Source organism: Cryptomeria japonica, chromosome 2, assembly GCF_030272615.1.
Source record: "Cryptomeria japonica chromosome 2, Sugi_1.0, whole genome shotgun sequence".
Classification (NCBI taxonomy): domain Eukaryota; kingdom Viridiplantae; phylum Streptophyta; class Pinopsida; order Cupressales; family Cupressaceae; genus Cryptomeria; species Cryptomeria japonica.
In genome coordinates this window covers 588944096-588960539 of record NC_081406.1, presented here as the reverse complement: position 1 = coordinate 588960539, position 16444 = coordinate 588944096, and positions in this window count along the sequence as shown.

Genomic DNA, 16444 nt, shown 5'->3' with positions numbered 1-16444 from the left:
TCATAGACCTTTGCAAGTGTTTCAAAATTGATGGGATCTAAATAATTTGATACCTCACTGAATCTGAAAAATCTCTTGAACTCATCATCATTTATTTCATTTAGAGACCCTCTATTTACATTCTTTATAGTCCTGGTATTGGGATCATAATTATTGGCAATTTGGGTTAACAGGTCCATGTCTATGAAGACCCCAAGGACAATGAGCTTCCCAACATCTAGTTCCCATACACTATTCATTGGAGCAGGGGAATTTCTCTAGCTAAAACCCACTTTAAAAAGTCCCAAACCTGATATTCCTATCTGGAGATCCCTTAACCAATTCCCTTTATCATATAGGTCGTCACCAATTCTCAAGCGGGAAGCTTTAGGCACCAATTCTTTCATTTTACTTGGAGCATTAGTGGACCTAGTTAATTTCTCTAAAAAGTCATCACAAATGGCTCTCTCTCCTGGTAATTAACCTTCCCCATGAAATCTCTTTGTGGTGCCATCTTAGAATTACAATTATTTCAATTAAAACTTAGACAGATTTCTTGAGAAATCAAACACCCAGTGATACCAATTCAACTGTAGTTGTTAATCAATTTGCATAAACTTACTTGTTGCTTGAAAAATTTCGCTCTGTGCACTGGTTCCTCTGCAAGATTCTTTGAATTGATGCCAAATTTTCAACTAATGTAAAGATTACTATGGAAACCAAGCATTTATTAGAAACAATTAAGCCACATGCTTCAACAATTAATTCATAATTGAATTCAAAAATGGCTCCAATGGACCACAAAAATTTTCTAAGTGTTTTGCCTTTTCGCTGTTTCGTGAAAAGTAAACTTCACGCATCTTTACATCACGAAACAATGCCAACTGTTGGATCATGAAAAATGTGCACTTTCTTTACCTTACATGTGTCATCCTTTATTAGAAACGGGCCCCACCATCCTTTCGCTGTTTCGCAAAGAGTAAACTTTGCGCATCTTCGCAATGCAAAACAGCACGCATCATTGGATCATCTTCAAGTTGCTTGGCCTTTAGCCTTCACCATGATTGATTGTCCTATTAATCATGTGTAACTGCCACTGCTAGTGGTTTTTTGCTACTTCACGAAGAGTAAACATCTTGCACCTTCACCATGCGAAACAGCGTGCGGCATCTGATCAACTTCAAGTTTATCGGTCTTTAGTCTTTAGTCTTCAAAGTGGGCCCTCTTCGTAAATTCACTCATCTACAAACTATCGGCTAATATCTCCATGTGGCTATCATTTATTAGCTCAAGAACTCTGTCGAGATCCACATTTGAAATGCCACGTGCCTCACTAAACCGTGAATTTCATCAACATTGCCACCTTTTCAAACGGACCAATTCGGAAATCCAGTCGGAGCCACGCATCCCATTGACAAATCTTTCTTTCTTAGTCATACATCCATTTGTATCACCACCTAATCTGCCACGTCACAATCAGCTCTATTTTGTTGTTTCATGAAGGATAAACATCGTGTTACTTTTCATTGCGAAACAGTGTGTAGCATCCAATCAACTTCAAGTTGATCAGTCTTTAAACTCGAGAGTCGCTTACCTGTCGAGCCCACCACCCTTTCGCTACTTCGCGAAAAGTAAACATCTTGCACCTTTCCAATGCAAAACCATGTGTACCATGAGATCATCTTCAAGATGCAAATTCTTTAACTCGCAAGCCAATCTATCTATCAAGCCAGCTGCCCTTTCATTGCTTCGCGAAAGGTAAATAGCATGCATGTTTGCATAGCGAAACATTGCCAACCATTAGATCAACACTAAGATGCACGTTCTTTACAACACCCGACAGTCAAAAATAAAATGAAATAAAACTTGGGAAAAAGGGCATTAATCAAAAGAATTTTATATCCCGCCAAGCCAAAGACCTAAAAAGGGACCCCTTTTCTAATGATGGACCGACCCTTCCACTTAAGTGGAAAAAGGTAACAAGAAAATAGAACGCAGTGCTTACAAGATGGAAAAGGTGAATTTGCAAAAACCCTAAACCCTTAGACAAATAATCCTCAGAGGCAGAAAGAAATACTAAACCCTTGCAGACTTAGTGGATTGAAAGAAGAAAAATCCCAATACTCAAAATACAGACAACAGGTCGTTCCCCTCACAACGGCCAAAAATGGCTTTAAGAGTTTTTAGCTCCTCGGGAGGGCAGGCCTGCTAAAGGACTTAAATGCTTGAAATGAAGAAAGCATAAGAGTGGTTTGGCTTTTTGATCACCCTGTTAAGGGGAGAGCATATACCTTCCACTTTCGAGACAAGGCAAACAATCTTCTTTTTAACCTTTAAAGCAATGATTTTGCTAACTTCTATTTGGAGATGTTGCTCCAAAAAGCATGGTGTTCTTTTTAGCTCCCAAATCAATGATTTTCTAAGCCAAGTAATAAAATCCTTATCAACAAAGTAAAGTGTTCGAGTTGGTCAAAAAATGAAATTGATAAAGGAGAAGGACTTCCCTCTTTTGGTTTGCCTCAAAAAATCTTGGAAAATGAGGTTCTTTAACTTGCAAAGTAAAGTGAATCCTTTTAAAAACCAAAGGATGGTGAGGTTCTTTTTAAAACATTTGCAAAAGTAAAGTTTGTTTGGTTCTTTTTATAGCTTCCAAAATGAAGTGTTTTCTTCCTAAGAAAGCAAGAAAATGGTTTTTATTTGTTGTTCTTTTTAGATACCCCAAAATGAAAGGTGGGTTCAATTTTACTCAACAAGGAAATGAAGAAAATTTAATATAACTAACTTTAACAAAGTTAGAAATACAAAATTAAACCCCAAGCCTAAAACTTTAGTAAAAGAAAAACAATCTCCCAAACCCTACAAAGAAATTAGTTACCTATAGTAAAACCAGTTAGCAATCAAAAATTTTCTTTTTGTGGACTTCTACAAGTCTAATTTAAGCCTCTGTTACAATTTTGCTTTATGTTTGTCTTCTATGTGCTACAGAATGGAACCCATGCACTACAGAATAAGAGGGATGCGCTAGCTGAATGCTCGGATGTGCTAAGATGTTGTCTGGATGTGCTAGACTGATGTACTAAAGCGTCGGGACCTACAGGAAATAGCATAAATGCTATGCGCTAAAGTTAAGTCTTGATGTGCTAAAAGATGATTTCAAAGAGCTAAATAGTCCACCAGATGCGCCAAAGAACTGACCGGATGCACTAGAGGATTATCTCCATGCGTTGATTCAAGTTTTCTGCGTACCTACAGATTTAATTTTGCATCAAAAATGATTTGATAAATGTGGTTATGCCCCACAGTGGGCGCCATAAATGTATGCGGGAAAAGTGGTGCAATAAAACAAAAATTACGAAATCATGACTAGTCCACACACCAATGGGACTCTTGGTGCAAGTTATGGAGCTACATGGAATAGCTCAACTTCCCAAGGGATGTTCCATTGTTCTCTATCTCACAAGACCCCTTAAGCCAATGCCTTTTCTCTCAGATCACTGAGCACAGTGACTTAGGGATGACAATCATGAGAATGAGGGATGCTTTTGATCAATCTAACATGAATGCAATCCTAATCTACATGATATTAAAAGATGAACTAACTAGCATGTGTATGATGATAAGATGTAAGGATTAGTAACAAGACTGTCCTAGTATATCATACTAGTCTACCATGATTATACAAATAAAGATGATTTGATTATTTCTATCAAAGAGAGGTTAAATGCTATATGAAAATGATTTAGATTCTTAGTAAAATGTCTATAAATTTGATGCCAAAGACTTGATTCTTTTGAAGAAGGAATGGTTCTGTTTATAGGGAAAATAGTGCAATGAAGGGTCAAGATTGGATGATCCTATCAAGAGTCGGGATTGAAAGTTATCAATCCATGTTTACAATTCTGACCAATGAAATGGTGACAATTGTCAACAAGAGACTGCTTGAGAGGAGATGAAATAAGCATTAAATGCTTGAGAAGACCTCATGGTTACCTTAGGGGGTAAGGGTTAAGGTTAGGCTAGGGTTATCCATTGGATAAAGCTTTTACCCAAAGGATAAACTCTTGTGCAAGGGTTAAAGGGATAACCAAGGTTAAAGCCATGAATGCTTGATGAGACCCCTGGGTTAGATGAAGGTTGAGTTAGGCAAAAAGTCTCTAACCATGCCAAAAGGGTTAGTTAACCATTAATGGTTTGGAAGACTTTGGGGACAAATTTGTAAGAGTCCTTCCAAATTTGTGGGAACTCAACAAGTTAGCTTTTTGAAGGCATAATGGCTTTAATGCATTTGGAAGACTTTACTCCGAATTTGAGAAGTGACATCATCAAATTTAGGGAAAGGGGATAATTGAAGGGTTTAGGCTAATTGATTAAGATTAGATAGGTTCTAGAAGAATCTAGAAAAAGGGTTAGGAGGCAAGTGGGAGATGTAGGAGAATGCAAGTGGATGGAGGATAATTTTAATTAAAATAAATTGCTTTAATTCAACAAAATAGATGCAAGTGGGGGATTTAAATAAATTAGATTTATTTATTTGAAGTGAATAATTTAATTAAAAGGAGAGAGAAGGGATTTAATTAAATAAAATGATTTATTCAAATAAATGACATGAAAGGCTTAGGTGAATTTAAATAAATAAATTGAATAATTTATTTACTCAAATAGAGGAATGTGGATGATTTAATTAAATTAGATTTAACTAAATAGAGGAATGAGAATAAAATAAACATTAAATATTCATTTAGGAAAGTGGTCATTTTTATACGTCTACATTAACAATGGTCCTCTAACCCTATACTAATGGCTTGTTCGACCTGAGCTTGTAAAGGGTCAGCACCCTTGTTTTGCTACCTTTCTTTTATGCCACCTACGAGTTCTTTGTATACAGGGTCAACACCCTTGTTTTGTTGCTTTTAATAATAAAAAAATAATAGATTATATGGTTAATTATACTTAGGCAAAAAGAGATCTGACACAATGGATCATCAATTGATGTACATACTCAAATGCTTTGCCATAAGCACCAAAGCCAAGTGTAGGTAGTTTCTCAACCTAAAGGATTTGTTGTCATTTGCTATTGCAGCAATTTTCTTGGGTACACAATGTCATTTTTAAATTAAAAAATCATGAAAAAAGCTCCTAAAGTTCTATGAAATCCATGAGAATGTCAGATCTGATAATTCATGTCTATTGAAATCCATGACAATGCATAATAATACCTGTTGTTATAGATTTCGTACAAATATATAATTTTTTTTTAGATCTCTTCTTTTATTGTATGATAAAAAATCTATTCAAGCATGCATGTACGACAAGCTATAAAATTAATTTGAAGAAAGGAAGTTGTGATAATGAAGAAATTGAACATTTGGTTGTGACAGAGCAACATGCTTACACTTTTTTTATATATTTTTACTAACTCAATTATTTTGTTCTTTCATATGCAAATGATTTTTTCATCTGAGCACAAGCAGTGTATTTTAAAGCTACATGTATACATTGCTTTTATTTTTATTTATTTGTTGCTTTACTTGAATCTTGGACATACTTGTAAGTATCAAAATTATATGGCAAAGAAAGAATACATATATTTATTGATTAATAATACCAATTATTTGGAAATAGTAATTTTTTTATTAAACCAACCAAAAACATGCTTAGAGGTAATCTCAAATAGTTCACCTTTTCTTATCTACCTATCATTTACATTAGTTCTGATTAATATGAAAAATGGGTTTTAAGGACCAGAAACCTTTAACAAAGGACGAAAATATGGTTCAGCAATGAACCACAAGTCCAACAATGAAACAACATACAAAAGACTGGCAAGAAGGCCAGTAAACCGAATGGATAGCAAAAGAAAGGAACAACAAAGTGAATAAAACCAGATTAAAGGCCTAGAAAGCTAACAACAACTACAGAGACAAGAAGATTAGCTGCCTTAATGACCAACATGTCATAATTTTCCAAAGCAGCTTTGAGCTCTTCAATTTCCTTATTTGGCTTTTTCTCCTTCTTCTTGCCTCTGGTCCTCGTTCTTGGTCCTTGCACTTCTCCCATGCCTTCCATGTCAAGTTCCAACTCTAGGGATTCCTTCTCATTCTCCAACTTCCTGATAAGAACTTTGGTGTTGTTAGTCGAGACCTTCAGAATGTTATGGCTCTATTCAGCTATGCTTCTGAGGCTGGTTTCAATATTGTTGAGTTTGTTATCTTTGTTCGCCATTCTTTGGTCTGCAGCATTATCATTGGTTTTTATCTCTTCCAGGGCCTTCTCCACTTGCTCAAACTTTGGGTTGAAGGCATCCCTAATCTCTTCATCTCTGGCAACAATTTTACCCAAATCATCAACATATTCAACCATGGATTTACCTTCACGAATTTTGATTGTCTCTAGAATTTGAACCCTGTGGCTTAGCTTCTTATTATCCTCCACAGCTTTCTTGTGACTGTTAATGATACAGTTGAAGGTGTCCACAAACCCTTAGTAGGAGGATTTGAAGTGGGGGTTTTCTCACCAGCCTTGGTCTAATCTGTATCGGCACCAGTGTTCTGTTCGACATTTCCACCATCACTCTGATTGCAACCTTCCCCTGTAATCTCCTCCACTTTTTGGTCAACATCGCGATCCTTCCTCTACACGTCCTTCAACTCCAACTCGAAATTGCCCTGCCTTTTCTTATTTTTCCTTATCTGGATGGAGGTTTTAGTTTTCTTTTTCAAAGGGGACGGAGATTCATCCTTTTCAAAGTCCTCAGAGACCTCTGAGGAGAAGGAGGAGTGAATCTGGAAGACCTTCTCTTTGCTTTTTTTCTTGCCCTTAGAAGAGGATAGCTTAATGCTCACTTGGTTTCTTTTCTTACCAATTTCAGCTTCAAAGTCTTCCAGACTCTCCTCTATTTCACTTTTAGAATCACTTTCAGATTCATCACCCATAGAAAAATCAGAATCTGACCCTTCCTCCTCATAATCAAAGATAGAAAGTTGGGGGCGGGTAATTTGATTAGATTTTAAATGGTCATAGATTAAAACCATAAGACCTTGGTGCATGGTTGTATCTCCCTTAGGGTTCTCTGTATGGGCTTTAATAGTAGCATTCATTGAACAAATCAGGAAATAGGGTATGTTAATTTTATTATCATACCTGAAATGGTTGAGCAGCACAAAATAATAGCCATAAACTTTGGTGAATCTACCATCAAGGTAATATATCGCATAATGGCAAACAAAACCTCCCTCCAAGGCTTAACAAAAGCCCTGGGAGACTAGTATGTCTTTCTAAGCTTAACCAGGTGCTTCTTCTCCTTAGTAGTTTCAGGGTATCACTCGATGGCCTCCTTGCTAAGCTTTATGTCTTTGTAGAGATTACTTCCCTCCCTATGGAGACCCATCACTTGAGCAATGGGGTCTTCATCAACGGGTATATTTTGATCTCCCATCTTTAGGGTCCTCTTCCTCCAATTTTTGCAGAACAAATTAGTGATTTTGGCATCCCTCCCATGGAGTCTCTCCATATACTTCGTAAGATCGCCCTTTGGCAGGATGCTCCAAATTTCCTCCTTTTGTTTCCACTCCTTACAATTACTAGGCTCATAGCGATGCCTACTACCTAAACTGAGAGTTGCAAAAGCTATAGGAAATAAATTTCTTGAATCGACCCCAAAGACCTAGAAAGCATGGGAAAAGGTGGCATTCGTCTTGTCATTAATGATACTGACACAATAATAAGTAGTAATAGCCCTCCAAGTAATACTATAAATCATTATATAATCCATTTAAGATCTTTGGAGTATAGTTATATCGATCTACAAAAATGATCGATTTGGTGTCATTGAGGAGATCCTCTTCACCCTTCCAGGTAACCATACTGTTGTGAGTGACTGCCATGTTGGCTGCCCAGTCAGCGGGGCCATTTGCTTCACGATAATTGTGGAAAATAAAACATTTATTGAAGGTGTTAATGAGATCTATAGAAACCTTTATAATGTTTTTGATAGTCCATGAGAGCTTAGAAATTCCTTTAAGGCATTTAATGATGTTATTAGAGTCCCCCTCAATCCATAAATAGGGACAGTTCCACCTTTTAGCTAGGAGGATGCCTTGGAGAGACTCCATAGCTTTCGCCATGTGGTTAGTTTGGCAACCTATAAGAATAGCTACCATTTCCTTACAAATGCCATTTTCATCTCTGAGGATTGCACCACATCCCATAGGTCTAGGATTACCTTTGGCAGCTCCATCAAAGTTAATTTTGAGCCATCCATGAGGGGGAGATTGCCATTTAGCTTCAAGTCTCTTGCTTTGTTTAGAGTCAATACTAACATCACTCTTAAGATTCCAGGAGTTGAGGATGTGAGCTTCCAGGCAATTGACAGGATTGCATGCTTCTCCAATGATCTCGATGTTCTCCACAATATCCCTTTGAATTTTCTGAAAAACAACATCCTGGGTGAGAGAAGTATCCTTGAAGATGCAGTTGTTTCTTTCTTTCCAAATCCCCCACAAGATGTGAGGGAGAGAGAGCTCCCACAAAGATCTCAAAGTGGGATTAGACCAATGATAACTCCAAGAATGGAACAAATCTTAGATAGAGTTAGGAAACACCCATTCCATACATAAATTCTTAAGAAAGCTTTCCCAAATAGAAACAGTAAAAGAACAATGGATTACCAAGTGGTCCACAAACTCTTCCTCCTCAAGACATAAAGCACACCTATTAGGGAAGAAAAAATCTCTAACCTTCACATTGTCTAAAGTCAAAATTTTGTTTTGGAGGATAGTCTAGTAGAAAATTTTGATCTTAGGGATAAGACCCTTTAACCAGGCTTTAGACCAGAAGGGGTTCTCAGAGGGGGTTGGGGATAGAACTCCATACATGGAAGAAACAATAATGTTTCCTTTAGGTTCAAATTTCCAAATTAGAATATCTTCTTCATTGTTCAACCAAGCAGAGGACAGGTGTTTCTGAAGATTGATGAGGTTAGGGTGGATGCCTTCAATGTTCTACCATTTATCACCTACCCAATACCCCTCAACCAAGGAACCAAAAACTCTTTTGCAAGGGATATCAAAAGAGGCCCAATCAAGGATTTCCATCAGAGGCTTATCAAGCAACCAAGAATCTTCCCAAAATCTAACTTTCCTACCATTACCAACTCTCCATTTCACCCCTTTGGCAATATTGTCTTTACACTTGGAAGCATGATTCCAAATGTGAGACCCGTTGATACTAAAATCAGAATTAATGAAAGAGGAAAGAGATGAAGACATAAGAGGACACTTACTTCTCCAAATATCACACCACTCACTGTCAGAGTGGAACAATCTCCAAACCTGTTTGGACAAAATAGCTTCATTGAGGGTTCGGATTCTCCTCAGACCCAAACCACCTTTGCTTTTAGATCTACAAACCTTGTCCCAAGCCACTAGTGTCATTCTTTTCTTTTCCTCAACCTCAGACCAAAGAAAAAAATTTTGAATTTTTTCAATAGCATCGCAAACTTAACTAGAATTCTAAAGAGACTGAGGGCATAAATAGGAATTCTTTGAAGGGAAACTTTAAGAAGTTGAAGCTTGCCAGATTGACTTAAGAGAGAACCTTTCCAACTAGCAAGCTTTCTTTCAAATTTATCCACCAAAGAGCTCCAGAAGGAATCATGGGGAGCAGTTCCTAGGGGGAGGCCAAGGTAGGTAGCAGGGAGATCAACAATCTGACATTCTAGAATTCTGCTAATTCTATGTTGTCTTCTCTCAAGAGTGTTGATGAAAAAAACTTCACTTCTAACCCAATTGATAAGTTGGCCAGAAGCAGACACAAACTTGCAAAGGGTATCCTTCAGGATTCTGGCTTTTGAGATGCTTGAGTCCCCCATAATGATGGTGTCATCCACAAATTGTTGGTGGGAGAAAGTATGATCTGTAGAGGAGGGTTGGAGACCTTTAAAAATACCTCTAGTCGCCATGCTTTCCATGAACCTACCAAAACATTCATCCATAATGATGAAGAGAATACGGGATATGGGATCCCCTTGCCTCAAACCTCTGGAGATTTTAAAGAAGGAGGAGGGAGAACCGTTAACAAGAACAACAAAGGAGGTAGAGGAGATAAGTTGCTTGAAGAGTTCCACACATTTATTAGAGAAGCCAAAAGCCAAAAGAACCTTCATGAGGAAAGACCAATCAACCCGGTCATAGGCCTTAGATAGATCAAGCTTGAGAATGAAACCCTGCTTCTTAGCCATAACAAGGGAGGGAATTTTCTCATGGATAGCAATGATGGAATCGAGAATTTGCCTTCCTGGCACAAAACCATTTTGTTGATGATTGATCAAAGAGGGGAGGACATTCATGAGTCTAGAAGTTAGAACCTTGGAAATTATCTTATAAAAAGAGTTGCATAAACTGATTGGCCTGAACTTATCCATGGAGTCAGCTCCTTGAATTTGGGGATCAAAGAAATGAACATGCCATTTATTTATTTTAGAAGTTTTCTTGCCCCAAAAAATTATTTAACCCCATTGGAGACATCATTCCCAATAATATCCCAGATTTCTTGGAAAAAGAACATAGGGAAGCCATCAGGTCTAGGGGTTTTGTTGCCTTCAAAAGAAAAGACAACATTTATGATCTCCAAGTTCAAAGGGATGGAAGATAAGAAAGCATTATTCTACTCATCAATAAGGCAAGGAATGTTCTAAAGGAAGGAATTTTGAACATCATCATCCAAGCTTTGATCCCTACAAAGAAGATCAGAGTAGAAATTTTTGGCCTCATTTCTTATCTCCTCCTCCTTAACCAACTCCGCATTGTCCACCATCAGTTTTTTGATCCTATTAGTCACTTTATGTTTGATAGTTGACATGTGGAAGAATCTAGTGTTCTTATCCCCTTCCTTTAGCCAAATACATCTAGACCTCTGCTTCCAAAAAGATTCTTCCTTAGCAATGATTTCATGGTATCTTTTAAGGATCTCTTTTTCTTCAACAATGGTCACAGTAGAGAATCCATCCTTCTGGATTTGGACTTGAATTTTGTTGAGGTCTTCCTAAATTTTTCCTTTGGCCTCAAAAATATTCCCAAAGTTGGATTTATTCCAAGTCCTTATATTGTCTTTTATGCTTTTGAGTTTCTTCACAACTCTATACATGGCAGTACCCTCAACTTGAATGTTCCACCTAAAAGGAAAATGCCTTCTCCTATTAATGGGGTCAACAATAAGAGTTATGGGATAGTGGTCAGACCCAACATGGATATGAGCAGACAGAGAGCAGAAGTAGTATATGTACCAATCATCAAAAATAAGAGCCCTGTCAAGGTGAACTTGAATAAGGTCATTTCCAGCCCTCATGTTAGTCCAAGTGTAATTGAAACCCTGCATCTCCACATCATTAAGAGCCTAAGTATTTATAAAATCCATGAGAGCTAGCCTAATATCCAACTGAGAAGGGCATCCACCAAATTTTTCCTCCTCTCTCAAAGGGGTATTGAAGTCTCCCATAACCAGCCAGCTGAGGTTCTTGAAGTTGTCCCTTATTTCCATAATTTTTTTCCAAAAAGTGCTTCTGGCTTTCAATGTGTTAGGAGCATAAATGTTTGTGAGCACCCAAGAGGTTTCATCTTTTAAATGCTCAAATTTAATGCAAGAAAAATTGCTTTCTTGAATAATAAATTGACCTCTAACACTATTGAGATTCCAAATTGTTGCAATGCCTCCAGAGGCACCTTTCGAGCTACCACCACAGATGCTCCCAGATTTAAAGAAATTCAAAGCTTCAACATTTTCTCTACTCATCTTAGTTTCTTGAATAAGAAAAATATCAGGTTTACTATCCCTAATCATATTCCTAAAAATATCATTCTTGTGGGTATTATTAAGTCCCCTAATATTCCAAGAAACAATCTTCATAATTACTTACCAATTCCTAACTCCTTCAGAGTCCTCTGAGTCCCATCTTCTATGTTCTTGTTGGCCTCCTTATCTCTGACTTTGTGATTTGAAGGTCATCTTGGGAATGAAGAGACATACCCTACATAAACTTGAGCAATTCTACTAGACTTCCTTAATTAGGTAGCAGAGGGAGTGGATCATTTTTTGTTCCTGTGTTTTGGAATTTTCCACTCAGCTTCTTTCTCAAAAACCTCTTTAGGATTGCTAAGGATTCTTGAAATTTCCTCTTCATTACCCCATTTAGGTGATCTGGATTCATGTGAAGAGATATTAACTATTTTAGAGGCTTGATCTGAATCAGAAAGGTTCATACCCAAAATAGCACATTTTTGGGCCTCTAGAAAATCAAAACTGATTGTGAGAGGGGAAGAGTTAGCCTTTTCTTCTTGTGATCCAGTGATCTCCCCTTCCTCAGGTTGTTCCACTTCCTTAATATCCTTATCCTTCTATTTCTCTTCATTGGAAGCTTCCTTATTGGCCAAGGTGTCAGCAATCACCATCTGGGTATTTTCTTTAGAAGATTCATTCTGATCTATTATTTCCTCTCTTCGGATCTACCCTCCTAGGGGGTTGTTTGCTTTCATTCGTTCCTTCCTTAGAGCTTCCCAGGGGTGAAGATGTTTAGAAAAAAAATTTGAGGAGACCACATCCTTATTCTCCCCCAAGGGTCCAAAATAGTTGATCTCAGCTGGGTCAGTTTCCTTATTTTCTGAATTTTTGACTTGCCAGGCCTTTTTCTCCAGAGCCTTTCTACTTTCTAATATAGTTTTGGCTTGCTTATTCTCCCCTTTGGGCTTAAGAGGGAAATTTTTAGCCCAATGACCTACTTTTTTATAGTGGAAGCAAGCAAATGGGATGGATTCATATTCAATCTATTGTTTCCAAGTACCCAACTTAGAAACAATATCAATCTGCTCGGGCATATCTGCATCGTGGGTGATCCCTACACAAAATTTGGCATGAGTGAGCCTCCTTCTTGAAGTTGTGACTGGATCAATTGAGAGGAGCTCACCGAAAGAGCTTGCTATACCTGAGAAAATACTTTCTGCCCAAGACTCAAGAGGCAGACCTGGTAACTTAACCCAAACAAGGACTTGCACCAGAAGAGATTCTCTCATATTTATATTCGGGTGCCATTTCTAGAGGACCAGAGCTGTCTTTCCAACCAACCAAGGGCTACCAAAGAGGATCCTTATTTTGTCTTCTTCACATGAAAAAGAAAAGGTGAGAAGACCTTTGGGCAGAGCTGAAATTTCAACATTATCTTTCAAAGCCCTTTCTGTTTAACATAGGCCCTAACAACCTCAATGTTTGGACATGGTCCCATGAATTTACCCACCAGAGAGTTCGACATGTTGTTAATGTTATGGTCCACAACTGAGTTAGGAATAGAGATGGAAAACTTATCAACATTCAGATCTGATATATTCTTGACAGGAGGCAAGGAAGATTTCCCAGATGGTCTAGTTCCAAAGAGGGTTGACCACTTTCTAGTTTCTTGTCCATTCTGAAAAAACACTTCATGTGGGCTGGACACCCCCACCGTGTTTCTGGACCTACATTATTCTCTTGCAGAGAGTCGTCAGCCTCTAGAGTATCTGGAGGCTTGTCCTTCTCCCCCATCTAGCCAGCTCCATCAATCTGGCTGCTTCCTCCATTGGAACTAGAGTTCCCGCCTTGTAGAGAATTCAATTTGAATTCTACCATTGTCGCCTTCTCCTCCTCCACCATGTGAGCCTTCCATTGTAAGATTAGTTCATTTACATTAGTTCATCCTTAACATGCATGAGATATTTATGTAGTGTAATTTTTCATTCTATTTATTTGCATAAAATATTTATGAAGCATTTCACATTGAAACAATTTTGAGTCAGGGGTTCATGGAACATTCCAACCACAAAAAAATCACCAATTTGGAAGCAAGCTTCATTTTGCAAGTCCCTCTAGGTTGTAGTGTTAGCAACCTCCTATTCTATGGCAACAATATGACTATGTAATGGTTTATGTGCTTTTTTGTTTCCTTGGCCTGAACTTTTATTGTTTTTATGCTTCCTTTGTTGCAAATTGTTGATATGAGCTTGGAATATACCTCCTTAATACAAATATTCCACATTCAGATCTCATATTCTCTCATCTATAAATGTTATTGGTGAGAATGTAATAACACCACATTTATAATAAATGACCAATACCAAAATATTTAACAATCCAAAACCAAGCATTAGGGTGAAAATCTCAAGGTCTTATTACCTACTAATATTATAGCTTAAAATGCTCATGCTGTGTTTTTTAATGTTAAACTACAAAAATAAATCCTTATATTCATGATATGCTAATCATATCTCTATAACATATGAAAAACAAAAAAAATCTTATTTTTTATGTGATAAGCACATGTTATTTGGGAAGATCTTATCTTTGTTTCTATTTGAAAGGAGTGCATTGTAGGAGCTAAACTTATGACATCCATTAGATTTGGAGCTATTTCCTCGAGGATTTAATTTTATTTCAAGGAATACAATAGAACCTTTCAATAATGAAAAGGTTTATTTAAGAAATCCATATAAAATAAAGGGATTTAACTGTTTCCTAGCTTTTTGAAGGATATGATTGTTGGCAAATGCACACTCTAATGAGACATTGTAGGTGATGGAAGGTTTTGTCATTGATGGCAACTTTAGAATCCTATGACACCGACAAGACAATTCACCGGCACCGGCAAAAATAGACTCTACACCGGCACAGAGACCACCGACAGCAAAAGGAAGCATAACGACACAAAAGCCGACATGAATTTTGTTTGTAATATATTTTGTTTATTATTGTAAAATCATTGTAAGCCGACTTGGCAAATTGTAAAATGACTCATATATATAAGAGATCATTGTAGAACATTTTGTAATAGAAGGAAGGAAATATATAGGCAAAATAAGGCAAACCTATTATGCGAATTATAGGTTAAGGGTTTATGTATGAAGAAGAGCTATAAACCGGTACTGGATCTGGCATAGTAGATTCTATTTTGAAGCAGTACAATACATTGGATTTATATAATCCATTTTGTAAGTCAGTGAGACTTCCCATTTTGTAATTGAGCAGTGAGCTCTAGGCACTTGGCCTTCCTGCATGTGCAGGCTCCTCTTGTAGCAGTAATATTCTCTTATTGGCCAGTAAGTGAATATTGTGGGTCACAAATCCCACCAAGGTTTTTCCCACATCGAGTTTCCTCATTAAACTACTATGTTATGTTGTGTTTTTCATGTGGGTACTGTTATCTTTTTTTATTCCATTATTTCTTGTTTACCGGTATTCGGTATTAATATGTTCTACATGTTTTAAGTTAAGAAAATCTAATAGCTAGTTAGATGTTGATTCACCCCCCCTCTCAGTATCTGTGGGAATCCTAACAATTGGTATCAGAGCTTGGTCCTCTATTTTCAGAAGCCTAACAGCTTGAGGAAGATCTTGACACCGGTAAAGATGGAAAACTTGATGAAGCAATTAGAAGTAGCTCTCTCAGACTATGATACAGAAAAATTGAAAAATATCAAACTTGAAGATGATCTAAAAGCTGCATGGGATATTATTCAAGCACTTCAAGAAAATCTTACCATTTCAAGAAACAAGAGAAGAGAGCTTTGTGAAAAGATGCAAAATGAGAATGGTGAAAAGGAAACTCTTAGTGATTTGATGAATAAGATGAAACAAGAAAACATGACAATAAAGAATGAGATGCAGGATATGACTATGAGATTTTGTAAAGAAATTGAAGATAGAAAGAAGAATGAAGAAGACTTGACTAGAAGACTGAATGAAGCTGTACATGAAAACACAAGACTTAGTTATGAAAATGATATGTTGAAGACAAATCTGATGCATGCACGAAATGACTCAAATGAACTCATGAGATAAAAAGGTATCTTGGAAGGAGAATTGGTTGTTGCAAATCAACATAAAGAAAAATTCAAGAAAAGCTCAGAAGAACTTGGTGACTTGTTGAAGAGTCAGAAACCTACTGGTGACACTAATGGTCTTGGATTTGAAGCTGGTGAAAGCTCCAGTACTGCAAACACACAGGATCATGGCAAACTGGTAAGACAACCTACTGCTTATAAATTTAATGGCAAATACTTTAACTGTAACAAGTATGGTCATAGAGAAAATCAATGTAGATCTAGAAATTATCAGAATACCAATACACCCACCGGTCAATGTTCAAAATGCAACAAAGTTGGTCATAATTCTGAAAATTGCAGAATGAATGTAAGATGTTATGTTTGTGGAAGATTTGGACACTTATCTAATCAATGCAGAACACAAACCGGCATAGGATATGGAAAAGCTATTCAGAAAAATGATGTGACTTGTTATGCCTATAACAAGATTGGACATATTGCAAAATTTTGTAGAAGCAAGTCCTCATCGGTAAATAACAAAGGTCCTAGTTTGAAAGGTACAGAAAAAGTTGAAGAGGTAAAGCAGGAATTCTCAAAACAATGGATCAGGAAATCAAAACTAAATG